The sequence below is a fragment of the Pituophis catenifer genome, unplaced genomic scaffold, assembly GCF_029215685.1.
Source record: "Pituophis catenifer annectens isolate HBS135680 unplaced genomic scaffold, rPitCat1.0.hap2 SCAF_2, whole genome shotgun sequence".
NCBI lineage: Eukaryota > Metazoa > Chordata > Lepidosauria > Squamata > Colubridae > Pituophis > Pituophis catenifer.
In genome coordinates, this window is record NW_027256882.1 from 54532335 (window position 1) to 54551730 (window position 19396).

The following is a 19396-nucleotide window of genomic DNA, read 5'->3' on the forward strand; positions in this document are numbered from 1 at the left end:
CTGAGCCAGTCCGCCGTGATGTTGTCCTGCCCTGAGATGTGGTCTGCCACCAGAGATGCAGTGTGTCACTCCGCCCAAGCCAACAAGCTCTCCGACTCCAACATCAGGGACCTGGAGCGTGTGCCTCCCTCCCGATTTATGTGTGCCTTGGTGGTGACATTGTCCGTCCGGACCAACACATGTCGCCCCTCCAAGGCCTGGACAAAGTGGCGCAATGCGAGCCGAACAGCCCTCAATTCCAGCAAATTGATGCTGTTCGCCCTCTCCGCCGGAGACCACTGAACCTGGATCACAGCATTCTGCAGATGGGCTCCCCAGCCCGAGAGACTGGCGTCTGTAACCAGAACGACCCGTTCTGGTTCGAGAAAAACACAACCTCTTTGTAGTGCGGGGGACCTCCACCACGTGAGTGATAGTCGAGTTTGGGGAGGTAGGAGAATCGGATGTGTCGACGAACTGCGTTTCGCCTTCTGGAAAGGAAGCAACAGCCATTGGAGCGGGCGGGAATGTCTGCGTGCCCACGGAACGACGTGGATACAGGATATTAACTTCCCCAACAATTGATTCAAGTGGAGCAGAGGCACCTTCCTCATGGACTGAACGTGCCGCACCATAGTCTCGATGTCTCGAATGCGATCTGGGGAGAGAAACACCTGACCTAACTGAGAATCGATCACCGCACCCAGGTGCTGGAGCCGCGTCGTAGGCGTTAGATGACTTTTCTGCCAGTTGATGGAGAAACCGTGGTTCTGGAACGCCTGGAGGACCACCTCCATGTCTTTCCGTGCCTGAGACGGGGACGCTGACATCACCAGCAAATCGTCGAGGTAACAGCTGAGACGTATGGAGCGAGATCGGATGGAAGCCGCTACCACCGTCACTAACTTCGTGAAGGTCCTGGGAGCCGAGGACAGGCCGAAAGGCATCGCACGATATTGAAAATGCATGTTGTTGTATTCGAAGCGAAGATAACGACGATGCAACGGGTGGATGGGAACATGCAGGTATGCCTCTCGCAGATCTACAGATTGGAGATAGTCCCCTTACCTGATGGATGCCAGAATTGACCTGAGCGAGTGCATCTTGAACCTGCGATACAGAATGTACTGATTGAGTCGTTTTAGGTTCAAGATGCCCCTGTAGCCCCCCGATGACTTGGGCACCAGAAACAAGGTAGCATAGAATCCAGTTTTCTCCTGGCCCTGTGGCACCAGCTCCACGGCGTTGATGGAGAGGAGGTGTGAGATCTCTGCTTCCATGAGCTCCCTCTGGACCTTGCACCGAGAGATGGGGCAACGACGAAAGGTGTTGGGTGGTAGGGTGTGGAACTTGAGGCGAAGCCCCTGTTGGATGGTCGAGCGGATCCAAGCGTCGGTTGTTGAAAGGTCCCACTGGAGGTAGAATTGCTGGAGTCGACCTCCGATAGGACCCGGAATAAACGAGTCACTTTCCTCTGCGCGGAGGCCGGTAGGAGGAACCTCTGAAGGGCCGCTTCGCTTGCGATTGGTTCCTGGTTCTGTCACGAAATGGCTGTCTGTCTGATGCCCGGTCAGACATTGGGGCATAGGAGCGCTGGTAGTATGGGCCTCCTGACCCCGAGGAGGATCGAAAGGACTGGCGCTGTGTATAAGGGGTGTATCTACGCTCCGAACGGCGGAATGAGGATGGCAGCACTTTGCGCTTGTCTTTATCTTCTATCAAGATAGGTTCCAGACAAGGACCAAATAGTGACGGGGCAGTAAATGGAGCAGATGCCAATTTCCACTTAGCCTTGTTGTCTGCGCGCCAATTTCGTAGCCAGAAAAGACATCTGTTGGTCACCGTTGCCGCCATAGCTCGTGAAGCAAATTTTGTCGCTGTCAAAGATGCATCTGCGGAGTATTCCGTTGCTGCTACCAGTTTGTTAATGTCCTGGTGCAGCCTAGTATCAGTGGGGGGCAACCTCTCCTGAAGCTGGCGTAGCCAGATCAGAGAAGCCCTATTGAAAAACGACGTAGCAGTGGCTGCCTTGATAGCCCAGGCCACTGCTTGGTGCGCTTTACGGAACCCCATTTCCATCTTGCGGTCCTCCGCCTTGAGGCCATCCACAACATCTGAAGTCAGCATCGAAGAGGTAGACAAGGCAGCGACCGGGGGGTCAACAGAGGGTACTGCAAGTAACTCCTCCAGCTGTGACTCAGCAGAATAAAGACGTTTGTCCAGGCCACTCGGTGCAGTCAGGGAACCTGGTTGGCCAAAGGCTGATGTAATGACATTGGAAAACAAGGGAGGACAAGGAATCACGTCATGATCTTGTTTAGAAACGTGGAATAGAGCATCGTGTGGGTGTTGAGATTCCGAAGATCTCTCAGCGGTCCCTTCTGCAATACCAAATTTAGTAGCAACCTTGGCTTTATGAAGTAGGGATTTGAAGACAGAGGGCCGGAACAAGTTTGTAAAGGCGGGCTTCTCAGGAGGAAGATCCTCATCTTCCGAGAATTCGACATCCTCCTGACAAATTTCCCCTTCTTCAGACTCCTCTGAAGAAGATTCAACAGGACGCTGCCGACTGGTACTCGGAACTGGTTCATTAACAGGGGCCGGAGCCGGAGAAGGCTGACAGGTGTTAACTGGCCGAGCTATATCTTGTTGTATGCCGGCTGCTAAGATCTTCGCCAGCGCATCTGACAACATAGATTGAAAACTCACAGGTGTGTCAGGAACCTCTGGGCGGAGCCCCGCCGCAGTAGGTGTAAATGTAGCCTCAGGCAAACGTCTAGAGCCCAAAGAAGTGACAGATTGGTTGGAAACATCAGGCAATGACATTGAAACTCCCTTGGAGCGTTGTAAGTTGGAAGCAGCGAGCCTGGTAGATGAGACGGAGGAGGATCCGGCTTGCAAATTACCAGAATGATCCTCCCAGTCCTCAGAAGCAGAAAACTGCCTTGACAGAGTTGCCTGTTGTTGTTGGGCCCTCTCAAATTGTTTCTCTAAGGCCTCGTGGCGCCTCTGCTCAGCCTTATTCGTAGTGGATGCTTTAGAGGCTGATTTGGATTTGCGAGGCTTGGATTTTGATTTCTTACTGCCCGACTTGGGTTGGAGGGCAGGGTAATCACAGGCGCCCTCTGAGTCAGAAGATAAGGCAATGTCTGCCATGGTGAATGGATGGCAGGATAGCGTTAGTGGTAGGCCCAGACCACCAGGGATCAGCACCGAGGCTCCACTCAAGGGAATGCCCACAGTGAAGAAAAACAGTTGAGCAGGGGCAAAGGAAGGCTCAGAAGCCGCTGAGCTCAAACCCCCCCCCCCAATGTAAATACAGTCAATTCAATGAGGCAAGGGAGGGATCAAGATGAAAGGCTCTGTCTGAAGTTAGGGGCACCAGTCAATCAAGGTGGTAATTAAGGACCAAGTTTCACCCCACCGTTAGCAGGCCAATGTCTCTCAATCGTCCCCTTCTTCTGTTTTTTTTTTATTTTTTTTTTATTTAGTCTCCAAAATGGCGGCCGCCACGCTGGCAAAGTCCCAAAACAAAATGGCGGCCGTCACTCAGCAGATTACCTTCTGCGACGTGGAGTTTGCTTTTGAGGAAAACGGCACCTCCGAAGCCCAACCGAAGCTGTTTGATCGTTGGGCGCCACCCCTCAGCCTGAAAACGGCACCGAAGATGTCTTACGGTCAGCGCTCGCCTCCCTCAGCACCACGCTCCCAGCGCTCTCCAGAAAAACGGCGCCGAAGGCGTCTGTCAGTCAGCGTTTGCCTCTTTTAGCGCCGCACCCTCCTAGCGCTCTACAGCTGATCCGGAATCATCGGAGGCCGCCCGATGAGAAGGCAGGCACTCCGGAGCCGCTTGATGAATGGAGCTGAGGCGAGGGCAGCTCTAACGCTTCAGCGGTAGGCTAGCCCTTCGCCAGCGGCCAGAGAAGCACGGATCCGCCCAGCCGGGTCGGAATCCGGCATGCTGCAGCCCTGATCGGAGGGAAGATAGGCCAGGCGGCTTGGAGCCCCAAGCTCGCCTAAGGCACGCAGCAATAAGGAATCTCCCACGTGGCAGCTCCTCAATAATTTTAAAGGTGATAAAACAAAAATAAGAAGTTAAAATAACAAAGAAATACGAAGGAAGGTAATTATAATTAGAGAGCACTCAAATTGCCAAGTTCTCACAGCAACTGAGTGAGAAAGACTGAAGCTGATTGGTGGAGGTGGGCGTGGCCTAACAATTGGAAGGTTTAGCACTCAGTTCTGCCCAGCAACTAGGAGATACTACCCGTCCATGGATTGGAGGAGCAGCGCAATGGAAAATGAGCCTGCAATTTAGGCTATCAGGACTGTATTGTATCTAGCATTTGTAGATTTCCCTGACACTGTATGCTGTATGCTAAATAAATAAAATAAAGTGATCCCAGACAAAGTGCCATGCATATACATTCCTCTCCAAGCATATAATACTGATAAAATCTTCAATCTCCCCACTCTCCCCCATCTCATAATACATTTCCTTAAATAGCCTAAAGAAGCATGGGGAAAGTAGCAATTAAAACCTGTCATTCCCAACCTATACTATACTATGACCGCTGGAGAAATGCAACAGGTTGGTTGTCACATTTCATTAAAAGAGACAATTCTGTCATGTTTATTTCCTGAGCCAATGTGTGTTACTATTATGGGGGAGAGGGGGGGAATGGACTGTATAATTCATTATTATAAGCCTGGCTTGCATTGAGCTCCTGGTAGCTGAAGGTCAAGTTGAGCCCAGGGACTGGAGAGGGAGGAACAATAAACAGTTGCAACAAAAGCTTCTGCATTTCTATGAGATGGAAGGAGCTTTGCTGGCTCATTATTTTGTGGGACATATGTCAGTAAGGACCACTGGGACTTCTTTGCTAGCCATTTCCCAAACCAAAGACTTGCTTGCACGGAAGTTGAGCAATGGGGTTCAAGGAAACACTGATCCAATGTAACTCGGAAGACCCCCCCTGGCAATTATCTTGAACCACCTGCATGACCAGATGTGCATCCTCTCCCTGAACTTTTCCCACATAAATAGAAAGCACTAAGGCCCCTACTCTGCATCCCATTTTATTACTGCCTATTAAATTGGACTGGCAGTGTGAGATGAAGTGAGAAGACAAGAGGGTTCACTTGGGGAATATGCGAAGGACTGCCAAGGCAGGAAATATGACATCCCATCCTGCTACTTCAGCTCCTGACAAATGGAATAGCAGCTTTGATTTATTTGACCTGATCAATTATATCTGGGAGATGCACAGCAGAAGCACAAACCCTGGTAGGTCAGGTTGATCAGGGAATGCTCCTGCGTTCCGGGTTGCATAAGAGGTTCTCCGTTTTCCTTTTTCTTCTCTCTCTCAAACATCTTGGCTCAAACTATGCCAAACAAATAGCAGAGGCATCAGAAATGCATGCTGTTTCTTTTCTTCCTTTCTTTTCCTTCATACCACTCATGTAAATTTGAGGGTAGTGATCATTTATCTTTTTTCAGCACCAACAAACTTGGTTCTTTTTTTCCATGAAACAACCCAACATACAGTAATTGGCTCTTTTCAGTCAGAGCTACAGCTTGAGCCGAGTCTCAAACAGAGGGTAAGAGATACATGGCCAAATAGGTAGTATATGTGCTCTCTGTGTGGAAGTGTGTTATTAGAGAATGATGGCTCTGTGATTATCGAATTCTTTTATCTGTTTTATGGTACTAAGTTATTATTTTAATTTATACACCACCAAGAATTGCTCTGGCATGGATGGATTTAATTTATACACCACCAAGAATTGTTCTGGAATGGATGGATGGATATAAGATAGGTAGGTAGGTAGGTAGTAGGTAGTAGGTAGGTAGGTAGGTAGGTAGGTAGGTAGGTAGGTAGGTAGGTAGGTAGATAGATAGATAGATAGATAGATAGATAGATAGATAGATAGATAGATAGATAGATACTGTAGATAGATAGATATAGAGCAGGGGTCAGCAACCTGCAGCTCTGGAGCCACATGTGGCTCTTTCACCCCTCTGCTATGGTTCCCTATCACTCAAAATATGCCTCACAACCCTCAACGTGTGACATCCACCGGCACACGATTTATTGAGCTTTTCAACCCCCGGTAAGCCAACCATGGATAAATCCAAGAAAAGCAAAGTTTCAGAAGAAAACAGATTGTTTAATTCAACTACATATGCTAGTTTTGTGGCCGCTCAAGAAATAGTCAGGCACGGGAAGGGTTTTGTGGTTCCCAGTGTTTTCTTTTCTGTGGGAAACAAGTCCAAATGGCTCTTTGAGTGTTAAAGGTTGCAGACCCCTGACAGACAGACAGACAGACAGACAGACAGACAGACAGACAGACAGACAGACAGACAGACAGACACACAGACAGATATCCGACCTTGAGATCCCAGTCCTATTGATTGGAGCTGATAAGTAAAAACTGTGAATGATCCTACAGGGAGGAGGGCAACTAAAAACCTCACTTCAAAACATCTTCACCAATGTTGTCTAACGAGGTAAAAAAAAGAATTCTGCAACCCTCAAAATAAAGCTTGAAAAAACTGAAGAATGCAACATGATTGCTTGTCCTTCTTGACATTTCTTCACCTCTCTGCTAGGGAAAGGACAACAAATGGTACCCATGTCCTTCCTAATGATAAACATGTCCTGAAAAACGTATAAAAATAAGTATTTCATAAATGCTTGACGCAGAGAACGGAATGCCTGATTTTGCCACATATATTGATAAAATCTGTACCCCACCCACATTTTCACTTTTTTTAAAACAATCCCCAAATGGAAGGAAACCTAAAGTAAAAAAGGGTAGCATTCAAAATAAGATCAGAAGCATGTGTGTAAGGGGAAAGTCCTGCTAGATGCAGTGTTGTTGTTTCTTTTTTGGATAGAGTACTGCTTACTCTAGACATGGCTATTCTGGGAAAGCCTGTAATGACTCACACACATAGCATAAACAACACAATCTTCTCCTGACCTTCTGGAGCACTGAGGGTTTTGACTATAGCCAGTCCCTTGAGCACTGGTGTCATGGTAAAATAAAGTTATTAATTAGCAGTCATGTTTATGCTTTCGATGATTTGCACAGGCCCTTCCCCCAAATGTGTGGTCTGCAGAAAGAGGCAACCTGACAGCTTATCCAGTTCGTGTTCCTGTAATGTAACTTTAAAAGACACAACAGTGAGTCTCACCCTTTTATTGGTGTAAATAGAATAATTGTTATTTTGATAGGATTGATTTTTACTGTAGAACAGGGGTGTCAAACTGGATTTCTTCGAGGGTCAGATCAGCATTGTAGTTCTCCTCCGCGGACCAGCCAGGAGGAGGAGGAGGGGGTGGGAGAGATGGGACAGACGCTTCCTGCAGCATCCTGCCGGCCAAAACAGGTCGTACACCCACAGCCCCCCCACACACACACACCCCATTTTTGGCCTGGACGGCCTCCTGCAGCACTTTGCAGGTCAAAATGAGGCAAGGCTGAAAATGAGGCACGGAGGCACGTGAGGCATGAGGTTGAAAATGAGGCACGGAGAGCCGGGCATGGCCTCCATGTGCCCCATTTTACCACCAGAGTTTTGCAGGAGGCAGTCCAGGCCAAAAATGGGGCACGAGGGGGGGGACATGCGTGGGGGCCCTGTGTCCCATTTTGGCCGCCAGAAGCACCACGAGCTGGTCCTTTGCTATTTCCAGGCAGGCCCCACAGGCCAGATTTAAGCACCCCTGAGGAGTTTGACACCCCTGCTGTAGAATCTTCTGAATGGTTCTTGTATTTACCTGTTACGCCTCCCCATTGAATGTATTATAGTCCTAACAGCATCGTTCATAATCAGTTTTTATTTATGCGACACACTAAGAGGAAGTTGCACAGATTCAGGTAATACATAAACTTGAAGGTTTAAAATGAGCAATTTGACCCAGGAAGCGCTAATATTGCAACAAAATTATTTGGGCTTAAGGTTCAAGAAGAGGATTTTACCTTTTGATTATAATGACTTTCTAAATCACAACATTATTTAAAGCTAATTGCTGCTTTTCCCATCACGATGTATATATTATGAAATGCCTTTTCTAGCCCTCTATAATCATTTATTCTCATTGCAATTTTACACACACACATATTAACACACACACACAATCATCTTGTTTAATGGGTGGGATATTTTACCCAGACACACGCCAAGCAATTAAATATGAATGTGGATTTGAATATGAATTAAATTATGAATGTGGATTTAATCTGAATTATTCCCCAGTTTCTCTTCATGTTTTAAAATAAGCAGTCCACTGCTTGTTCTCACTCCCTCTACAGTATCACCATTTTAAGAAGTGCTTGTGTAACATTTATAACTATGAAATAAACAAGTATACCATGTTTGCAACATTTACAAAATGAAGGCTATTAAAAAGCAGCTGAGAAAAAATCTATTATCACCAAATGTTATGTAAATGAACTACATTTTCCAAGAAATGTTAGAAAAAGCACAAGCACAGGGGTAAAATCAACTCATGCTACTATTGTTCAGGTAGCTTTAAAAATCATCAAAGCAAAAAAATAACAAAGTAAAACAAAAATGCACTTACCAAATCCTTAACATAATCTGCTGTCCAAGTCAGACTGTCCTTTAATAGCCTAAACAAATGTGAACTGTAATGGATAGTTAACATCAAATCCCTATAGGCCAATTAGCTCTGTTTCTGTTCTACCTTTTTAAATGATTGGACCATTTTTTTAAAAAAAATGTGCTTTAGCCCTAACTTCATGTACAGCAAACTAATTTCTCTGAATGTGAAAAAGTTAAAATTAAAAAACCAACACCTGCTCTTGAGTTATCATGATCTGGTTCCTTAGCTTTCTCTTTTCTGATAAAAAATATATATATTGCCCATGAATGTATGTAATGGCATGTGAAAATGACCTTAGGATACAGGAGGAGAGCCACAGACTAGACAATGGTCAGATAAGCAGCAGCTGGGTCCACAGAAGGAAAGTGGGCATGGCAAATATCTCAAATGGGACCCTCTCTATTTTCTTGAAGTGTAAAGGTAAAGGGGGGGGCGAGTTGTACTTTCAGATTTGCAAGATTCTGTTAATGTAATCTTACAGTAAAAATAGTACTTCTTGTCTGTATTAACAGAAATATGTATTTAAAAAGTGCTTTAATATAACTGGAACGATGAAGAACAAAACAGAACACAAATTTACACACAGATGCACACAGATGCTGAGTTGCCTGATCGGCAAAGACTTTTTTTCTTTTAAAAACATTTTTCAGCTGAAGAGGTTGTAAAAAAAAATGCTTTTAAAAGCCTCTGATGTTCCCAGCTGAGTTGCCTGACGGACAGAGGCTTTTAAAAGAAAAAAAGCCTCTGCTGATCAGGCAACTCAGCTGGGATCTCAGAGTCTTTTGAAAGCATTTTTTTACAACCTCTTTGCCGAAGAGGTTGTAGAAAAAATGGTTTCAAGTTAAAAAAAAATTGGCCACGCCCACCCAGTCACATTATCCCCCCCCCCCCCACCAAGCCACGCCCACAGAACCAGTAGTAACAAATTTTAGATTTCACCACTGTGTTAACAGTCTTTTTGCAATATTCAACAGATCCAAAAGTTCTCCGTAAACAGATAATTCCAAATTTGGGGGACTATAATTCAACAATTAATTAAATCTTTGAATCTCATCCTTGAACTTGATTCACAGTATTAAGGATATTCAATCAAAATAGAATGACCAGGGGGCCTGACCAAATCAATTAGGATGATCTTCATTTGTCCTGCTGCTTTCATTAACATCTCTTTGTCACAATTACAGGCTTCCAAGGGATTTCCAGGAATCGCCGAGACAGGATGAGAAAGGAGCTCCAAAAAAAAAACCAGTAGGTGTCTAAACCCCTGAACACATCCTCTCAACACATGCCTTAATTTTCATTTTCAAAAGATCGCTTTAATTAAAAACAATAATAATTGAATAGGAAGCTGTGCTGCCACAAAGGGGAAGTCACAGCCTTTGAAGTCTCTCGGTTCTTAAGAGAGCTTGTAGCCCTGGCCTGGTTTCATATGCCATCTTAGAAGATACAAACCATAGCCGGTGCCTTATTCAGATGTCTCTCCCTCTGGCCAAGAAAATGACAAGACTAAGCTAAGAAAGCAGAGCATATGTTGGGAAGTAGGGAACATCTTCATCAACCGAGCTTTTAACAAAGTATTATTTTGCCTGGTCAGAGCTACCAAAGCAGCCATCTTGGGAAGCCATCTCTAACAATGGTGGCCATTCAGTGGCACCACATAATCCAGTGGTGAAATTCAATTTTTTTTACTACCAGTTCTGTGGGCGTGGCTTGGTGGGTGTGGTGTGGCTTGGTGGGCATGGCAAGGGAAGGATACTGCAAAATCTCCATTCCCACCCCACTCCAGGGGAAGGATACTGCAAAATCCCCATTCCCTCCCCACTCCTGGGGGATGTTGCAAAATCTCCATTCCCACCTCACTCTGGGGCCAGCTAGAGGTGGTATTTGCCAGTTCTCCGAACTACTCAAAATTTCAGCTACCGGTTTTCCAGAACCTGTCAGAACCTGCTGAATTTCACCCCTGACATAATCCAGTCTAAATGTGCCTACCAACTCCAGAGTGTTGTCATCCTGATTCTGTTTCTTCATAAATCAAGATTTCTGATGAGGAGAATGCTATGTCTGTAGAAACCTCTTATCTACCTGATAGACGAAGATGGTATGGCTATGCAAATCCTTAGAAAGAGATATTTCAGAGCCCATATGAAGCAGCTCTTTTTTAATAATTAAATCAGCTACAGGATTATTCAACTACAGGTAGTCCTTGACTTACAACCATTTGCTTAGCAATGTTCAAAGTTACAACGGCACCAAAAGGGAGTTATGACTGGTCCTTGCACTTATGACCACTGCAGCATACCCATGGTCACATGATTAAAATTTAGGCGCTTGGAAACCACCATGTGTTTACATTGGCTGCAGATTGGTTTGTGACCTTCCCAGTTGGCTTTTGAGGGAAGCCAGATATGCTTAACCATCACATCATTCTCTTAATAACCGACTTAACTGGTTGCAACTTACAATTATGGATGTAAGTCGAGGACTACCTGTATTTCAGAAGCTTCCATTTGTCTCCACACCGTGTTTCATTGCTGTACATGCTTAGCCTGCTAAGAGTACAGGGTAATTGCCACTATGCATATGCATCTTTCTTTAGTGCAGCATTTTCTTTATAATTCTGATCCTTACTTTCAGATGAAATTTTTTAAAAAAATCCACTATATGGACCTTCAATGAAGGACATAAACTTTTGAAATAAATTCTGAGCAACCTGAGTAGAATTGTCAGTTTGTCAGGAATCTAAAGCCCTACCAGCTCTCTGAACAGTAGGTATTAACAGGTGTTTTTAACAGTTACATTTGTGGTATAGAATGTTCCAGCCTCAGAGCAATTTTCTCTCCAATATGTTCGGACTAAAGTGCTGTTGCCATTTTTAATAAATCTGCTCATTTGATAACACTGAGACAGATTTGCACAATTTGAGACCCCCGTGGTCAGAGCGGTCCTTCTGAATGCTCCTAAATTCCACTAAAAGTTCCCCCCCCTCGGGGTAATTTATAGCGTGATACAAAAGGGGGAAACTGGGGGAAAAGAGTGTTCTGCCCCAGCTACGGATCCCAAAGAACACAGCACACACAAACTCTGAACAAAACTTAGTTTACTCAAATAACGCAGTTTTAGCAAATGCCGGCTGTTAATAGGCATTCTTAACAGCCTGCCAGAATTCCAGAGATTGATTGATTGATTGATTGATTGATTGATTAAATTTATATGCCGCCCCTCTCCGGAGACTCCGGAGATAAGATAGTATCTTACTGGAGTTGGCAGAAAGCCCAGAAGCAAGGTTGCAGAGATATCCCAATGCCATGATTAGCGAACTAAAGTTGTTTCCTGCAGCTTGTTACAAGCTGCGTACTTTCTTAAATAGGCTAAGGGCGTGGCCAATTAGCCCCAAGCCTTACTCTCGAGGAGACCTCCTCCTGAGGAACCACTCCTGCCTTTTGGCAGCTCTGTGTGCCCGTGCATTGAGAAGAGGCTCCTCCTCTTCATCCTCTTCACTTAAAGGAGTCTCTGGAGGTTCTGAAGGCCCTGACTGAATCCCTGCCTCTGGCACCACATCTTCTTCAGCCTCCTCGCTGTCCGACTCAAACACCGGCTGCACAGGCTGCTGGCGCAGCACCACACCAGCCTCCTCGTCATCGGGATCAGCAACAATCCGCGCAGGCCGCTGGCGGGCCACAACAGGAAGGAAGCACAATGAAAATGTAGATGAGAAAAAAACATCACAATACAGTTAGTCCTCGACTTACAACCATTCATTTACAAACATTCGTTTATTAAAAGTTACAACAGCACTGAAAAAAAGTGGCTTACGCCATTTTTCACACTTATGACCATTGTAGCATATCTATGATCCCATGATCAAAATTTGGATGCTTGTCAAGTGCCTGCATTTATGGCAAATGCAGTCTCCCAGCTCATGTGATCATTTTTTGCGACCTTCTGAAAAGGGGAAAGCCCAGAGTTACTGTGTTACTAATAACTGCAGTGATTTACTTAACAACTGTGTCAGGAAAGGTTGTAAAATGAGGGGAAACTCACTTAACAACTCTCTTGCTTAGCAACTGAAATTTTAAGGCTCAATTGTGGTCATAAGTCGAGGACTACCTGTAATTGTCAATATTATTTTCATTGATTCAACTCTTTGTTCCATTTTTACACATACTTTTAAAGCAATGACCATTGTCAGCAGATTCTGAGATTTAAAAGAAATAGTGATATGAACAAAACAAAAAAAAACCTTCATTCTCTCTTTTTCATACAAAGCATTTGGATAAAGGACAGTACCATGGAATTCACAGGCAGCTACTGTATATGCAACTTTCCTGCTGGAGCTCATTTAACCCCTGTGTAGTGCTATGTGGGAATGGCCTTGGAAGAGGAGAAGGGAAGAAGAGCTGCTGCCTAGGAACAATCAGATAAATGGGTGGGGGTTGCATAACAGAAAGAAATTCAGGGTCCTCCCTAACTTATCAGGCTGTAAAAAGAGAAGGCGAGACATTTGTGCTTTCAGACTTATGAGATTCTTTAAATGTAGCCTTGCAATAAAGTAGAATTAGTTTCATCTGATCATGTTTCCTATCATCTGATCCATGTTTCCAACCTTCCTACCTCAGAAGGTTGACACCCTGGACCACTAGTTCTCTATAACTATGCCTTAAATCTCTTTTAATTAGAGATTTGATTTGTTATCAGTAGGGTTATGTGCCAGCGGAGGAGGAGGAGGAGGAGGAGGAGGAGGAGGAGGAGGAGGAGGAGGAGGAGGAGGAGGAGGAGGAGGAGGAGATGATATGGTTCCAAACCAAGCCAACAAAAGAAGAGGCCACACTGTGAGCAGAATGGGTCTCTTTACTGAAGTCTCAGCTTGGCACATGGTGAACAAGTAAAAGGATTTCTAGCCAGCATTACTGGCTTCTGCTAACCAGCTGGCTATATGGACTCAGCACGCCCAGCCCTCCTGTCCCCGTTGCTCCCAGCTGGCTCCAGCAAGTATTTTTTGACCCCGGTTGCTCCCTAGCCGGCTCCAGCAAGTACTCTTCAGGCGTGGATGGCTTCTGAACCAACCGCACCTGGCTTGCCTTCCTGGCTCCCCTCCCAGCATCAGTCCCATCTCCCGACACCCATCTGTGGCCCCCATGCACACACACCCCCCTGCACATGTGTGGCAATTCTACAACGGCGCATTGTGGCAACTTTGAACAGCGTGCTGTCTCGGATGTTGACAGATGATTGACGACGACGATGATGATGATGATGATGATGATGATGATGATGATGATGATGATGATGGAATTGTTTTAACTGCCTTTTTCTTGGTTATTTTGTTTTAAAGTTTTCTATGTGATCCACTGAAGTTGTTTTGAAATACGATGATATATGAGCATTGCAAATAAATAGGACAAGGACCATCTGTGAACAAAACATATTTTCTACTATTCAGTTATGACTAACTCCAATTTCCAAGTCAGAACAGTGATTTAGGCTCATTGGTGGTGCCATAGCTCCTCACCACTGAGCTGGTCAATGACAAATTACCTTCTACCAGAAAAAAAAAATGAGGAACTTGCACTCTCTAAAAAACACAATAAATCCTCAGGGATATTGATAATAGTAATAACAACAACTTTATTGTCATTGTACCCATACAATGTACAATATACCCATACAATGAAATTCACTTAACACCCAAAGACCAGGTCCAACACACATAACAATCCCCAAGCACACACCCTCCCACCACAAATTGCTCACCCCTAAACCACTCAAACATTCACACAACAGACCAAATAATTAACAGACCAAGTAAATTAACATTCAGCAAAGGCCAAACGGGTATCATTTTGACCTCCTGCTGCACTTTTGCAGGAGCAAAACCCCATGTGTTCAAGGTTCAGCGTTCACACTATGTACTGCATCTAGTAGGTATAGATTGAGTCATGCCCTCCCCAGAGACAAGGCCTGCTTGGCTAGGAAACATTTATACCAGGTACAATAGACCCTTGACAGCATCTGAGCAAGAGGAACGTTGCAAAATGTATAACCCAGTCATCCATCAAATATTTCACACCATTTTACAGAAATGATTCTCTGTGGAAGAAAAGCCATGGGCTATCTTTTCTCACTTGTTCTCATCCCAACCCATGGCATGTTGCTATTGCCTGAATTCTTATTCTGCTCTTGAATTAATTCCCACAAAGCATACTGGGATTTTCCTGCCATTTGCTTTAGTCCAACACCCTTGAGATTCTAGACAGACAGACAGACAATAGATACAGATATAGATAAATGATAGACAGACAGCCACATATATAGGTGATGACAAATAGATAGATACCATAGATAGATGAAGGGTAGGTAGGTAAAGATAGGTAGGTAGGTAGGTAGGTAGGTAGGTAGGTAGGTAGGTAGGTAGGTAGGTAGGTATAGAGGTGGGTTTCAGCAGGTTCTGACCAGTTCTGGAGAATCGGTAGCGGAAATTTTGAGTAGTTCGGAGAATCGGTAGTAAAAATTCTGACTGGCCCAGTCCCCATCTATTCTCTGCCTCCCAAGTCCCAGCTGATCGGGAGGAAATGGGAATTTTGCAGTACCTTCCCCTAGATTGGGGAGGGAATGGAGATTTTACAGTATCCTTCTCCTGGAGTGGGATGGGAATGGAGATTTTGCAGTATCCTTTCCATGCCACACCCACCAAGCCACGCCCACCAAGCCACACCCACAGAACCGGTAGTAAAAAAAATTGAAATCCACCACTGGGTAGGTAGGTTGGTAGGTAGGTAGGTAGAGATAGATAGATAGATAGATAGATAGATAGATAGATAGATAGATAGATAGATAGATAGATAGATAGATGATAGACAGACAGACAGACAGACAGACAGACATGTGAGGATAGACAGACATATAGATGAAGAGAGAGAAAGATAGACAAACAGACAGACAGAGATAGGAAATAGATTGTAGATGGTGGGTAAATAGGTAGACGGATAGACAAGATAGACAGACAGACAGACAGACAGATAGACAGACAGACAAAACTTCCTAGAGAAAATCCATAAAGTTTACAAACATCAGTGATTCAAGCTATCCTATGGCAAAAGATCAGCTTAAAAGGTTGAGCCAGCCTAACTGCGCCTCTATATAAAGCATTTTAGCATGAACTCTGCAAGTTTACGGTGTGAATTTCTGACTTGAGCGTTACACGGTTGCCCTCTTGTGGCTTTCTAAAACAGAATCCTCAGATCGGCCCCAGCAACAGCAGCTGCTGCCATTTGTGGCTTGCACACTTCATTATCATTTCAGTGGTGCTTTAAAAATAATCAGAAAAGGTCTAAATGAAATCTATCCTTGTCTCAGAGTCCAATTAAATTATTCCTGCCTTCTGGGAAGTGAAGGAAGATCATTAAACTATATACTTATAATTTACAACGATAAAAAGATATTTAATATTTCTAATTTGGGTCATAATCTCATTACAACTCATTTCATAGAATTGCTGTGCCATACTCTTCCATTCTCTCTACTCTTTCTCGCCCTCCAACAAATCCTTTCAAAGCCAACCACCCTTGCCGCAAAGCTACTAATCTGAGAATTCTCCTTTGTGCGGATATGAATCACCTGTGAAAATTAAATTGCGTCGTTCTTCATATTCATGTGCCAGGGCCATCACAGCCTCCCGTTCATCTTTTTCCTTCTGCACTGTGCCAGATATCAAGCCACTGAGACAGAAGCTTCCCAGTCACTAGCACATGTGCCTACCTTATTCCCTATTCTGGCCGGATCTACCGCGGCTTACCACTCAAGAGACTATTTCCTGAAAGTTGAGTTCTTGCTCCTTTTCAGAGTTACCGAGCTTTATCCTATTTTCCTTTCGTGGAGGCAAACTGGCCTCAGCAATAAAGAGTTTTAAGCTACACAACCAGGCAGCGGCCTTCCCTCCAGCAATTCACCTTTTAGCCTCAATCAAAAACCAAGGCAGCGCACGATGCCAGAAAGGAACCTGTGATCCCAGAGGGGGAAACCCCACACAGCTGCTGTGCGATGATAGCTAGCTACATAACTGGTAAATAAGGTCCACAACATCCTGACCTCAAGACTGTCAATGCACTGACTGTCTGCTCAGGATTGTGCACGGACAGAAAATTGAACAGATGTAATGGAATGTCCTGCTCCTCCCCTCAGAAGTATCAAGCGGTCGGTTACTTTGGCACACCTCCGTTTTCAGGGACCGATTTCCTCTAGCCCACCTGCCTAGACTGCTTTCCTTCCATTAAATCGTTTTTTCTTTTACTGAGAAGGGCAGGTTTTATGGGAATTGGTTGGAAAGAGGAACAATACTAGCCCTTCCTTTGTATCATTAAGAAGTACAGGTAGTCCTCGACTTACAACCACAATAGAGCCCAACCTTTCTGTTGCTAAGTGAAACATTTGTTAATAGCATTTAGCAATAGCATTTGGACTTATATACCGCTTCACAGTGCATTCCAGTCCTCTAAGTGGCTTACAGAGTCAGCATATTGTCCCCAACAATCCAGGTCCTCATTTTATCAATCTCGGAAGGATGGAAGGCTGAGTCAATTTTGAGCCTGGTGAGATTCGAACTGGCAAATTGCAGACAGCAGCAGTCAGCCGAAGTAGCCTGCAGTACTGCACTCTTAACCACTGCGCCACCGCCGCTTAAGTGAATTTTGCCCAATTTTATTACAGTTTCTTGCCGCAGTTGTTAAGTGAACCACTGCAGTTGGTAAGTTAGTGACATGGTTGTTAAGCGAATCCGGCTTCCCCATTGACTTTGCTTATCAGAAGGTCGCAAAAGGGGATCACATGACCCTAGGAAATTGCAACTGTCATAGGCATGAGTCAGTTACCGAGCATTTGAATTTTGATCTCGTGACCAAGGGGATGCTGCAATGGTTGTAAGCGTGAAAAATGGTCACAAGCAGGGGTGAAATGCTCCGGCTTCACACCGGATCACCCGATCCAGTAGCGATGGAAGCGGGTGGTTCGGAGAACCGGTAGCAAAAATCCCTGGCCCTCCCCAATGCCCAACTGAGCCGCACAATCATCAGAGGCTTTTTTTTACTTTTAAAAGCATTTTTTCTACAACCTCTTCCGCCAAAAAAATGCTTTTAAAAGTAAAAAAAAAAGCCTCTGATGATCGCGCGGCTCAGCTGGGATCATCAGAGGCTTTTAAAAGAAAAAAAGCCTCTGCCGATCAGGCAACTCAGCTGGGATCGTCAGAGCCTTTTGAAAGCATTTTTTTACAACCTCTTCGCCCAAGAGGTTGTAGAAAAAATTATTTTAAAAGTAAAAAAAAAAAATTGACTATGCCCACTCATTCACATTACCCACCACCACCAAGCCACACCCACAGAACTGGTAGTAACAAATTTTAGATTTCACCACTGGTCATAAGTCACTTTTTTCAGTGCCATTATAACTTCAAACGGTCACTAAATGAACTGATGTAAATCGAGGACTACCTCTAAACTTACATGAAGACGTAGTTCTTGATTTGCAATCGCTCGTTTAATGATCATCTGAACTTACAACGGACTTGAAAAAAAGTGATTTATCACCATTTTTCACACTTGGGACCATTGCAGCATTTCCCCACAGTCACATGATCAAAATTCGGATGCTTGGCAACTGGTTCATATTTATGACGGTTGCCATGTTCTGGGGACATGTGATCACCTTTTGCGACCTTCTGGCCAGATTCATTTAACCACTGAGTTACTAATTTAACAAATCAGTGATTCACTTAACAACTGCGGCAAGAAAAATTGCAAAACGGGGCAAAACTCTCACTTAACAATTGTCTCACTTTGCAACAACAAAAAATTGCGCTCATGGTGGTCGTATGTTGAGGACTACCTGTATTCACCAGAGGTTGAATGGAAAGTCAAGAGCACAGTCCACTCCCAATGTCAATATATCAGCAGAGAAGGTCACTTTATTACACGGGGGTCGAACTCGATTTCATTGAGTTTGATTTCAACCGTATCTGGGTTGTGTTTTACCTCAGGGGGACGGGTGGACGTGGTAGCCTGGGTGGGAATGGCCAGCTCGATGTCACTCGTGTTGGGTGAGCAAAAACAGCCCTCTGCCAGCAAAAACAGAGCTCGGGGGGGTCGCGCACACACACCCCGAGCTCCATTTTCACTGGCAGCGGGCTGCAAGAGACGATCATGGCCGAAGGCTTCCTGCCTGGCTCCGCAGCTTTGAAGACGCTCTTTTTTGAGCGCCCGTTCTCTGGTTCCGTAAAAGCCCCAGAACAGCCGAAAAACTGCTGTCTGGAGGCTTGGAACCCTCTCCCCGGGCAAAGGGGAGAGAGAAGAGTCGACAGGCGGGGGTAGAGCCCCCCCAAGTGCGCTAGGAGAAATCCTGGGGCGCAAAGGGTGTGGGCTCCCTATTGAAGCCTGTCAAGCCACTCCGGACCAGAAACGACTCCGCTGAAGCGGAGCTAGAAGCTGCGACCAGAATCTGCAGAAAAATCAACAGGGGGGATTTTTAACATCTTTACTTCGATCGCAGACGGAGCAAATCAGGAGAAAACAAAAGGAAATTTGCAAGTAACACTTTAACTCCGCTTTAATATGCAGAAAATGGCGCCTGAGGGCGGGAGGAAGAAACTACCAGGGGAAGTGCTCGTTAAGGCTTGTTAACACTTTACAGCTACTGGATTACGCCCTAAGAGAAAGAGAAAGTTTTAAATGGAAGCGGCCAGGAAAAGAATTTGGTATCGAGGAAAAGAATTTGGTTCTGATTTTAACTAAAACCTGGTC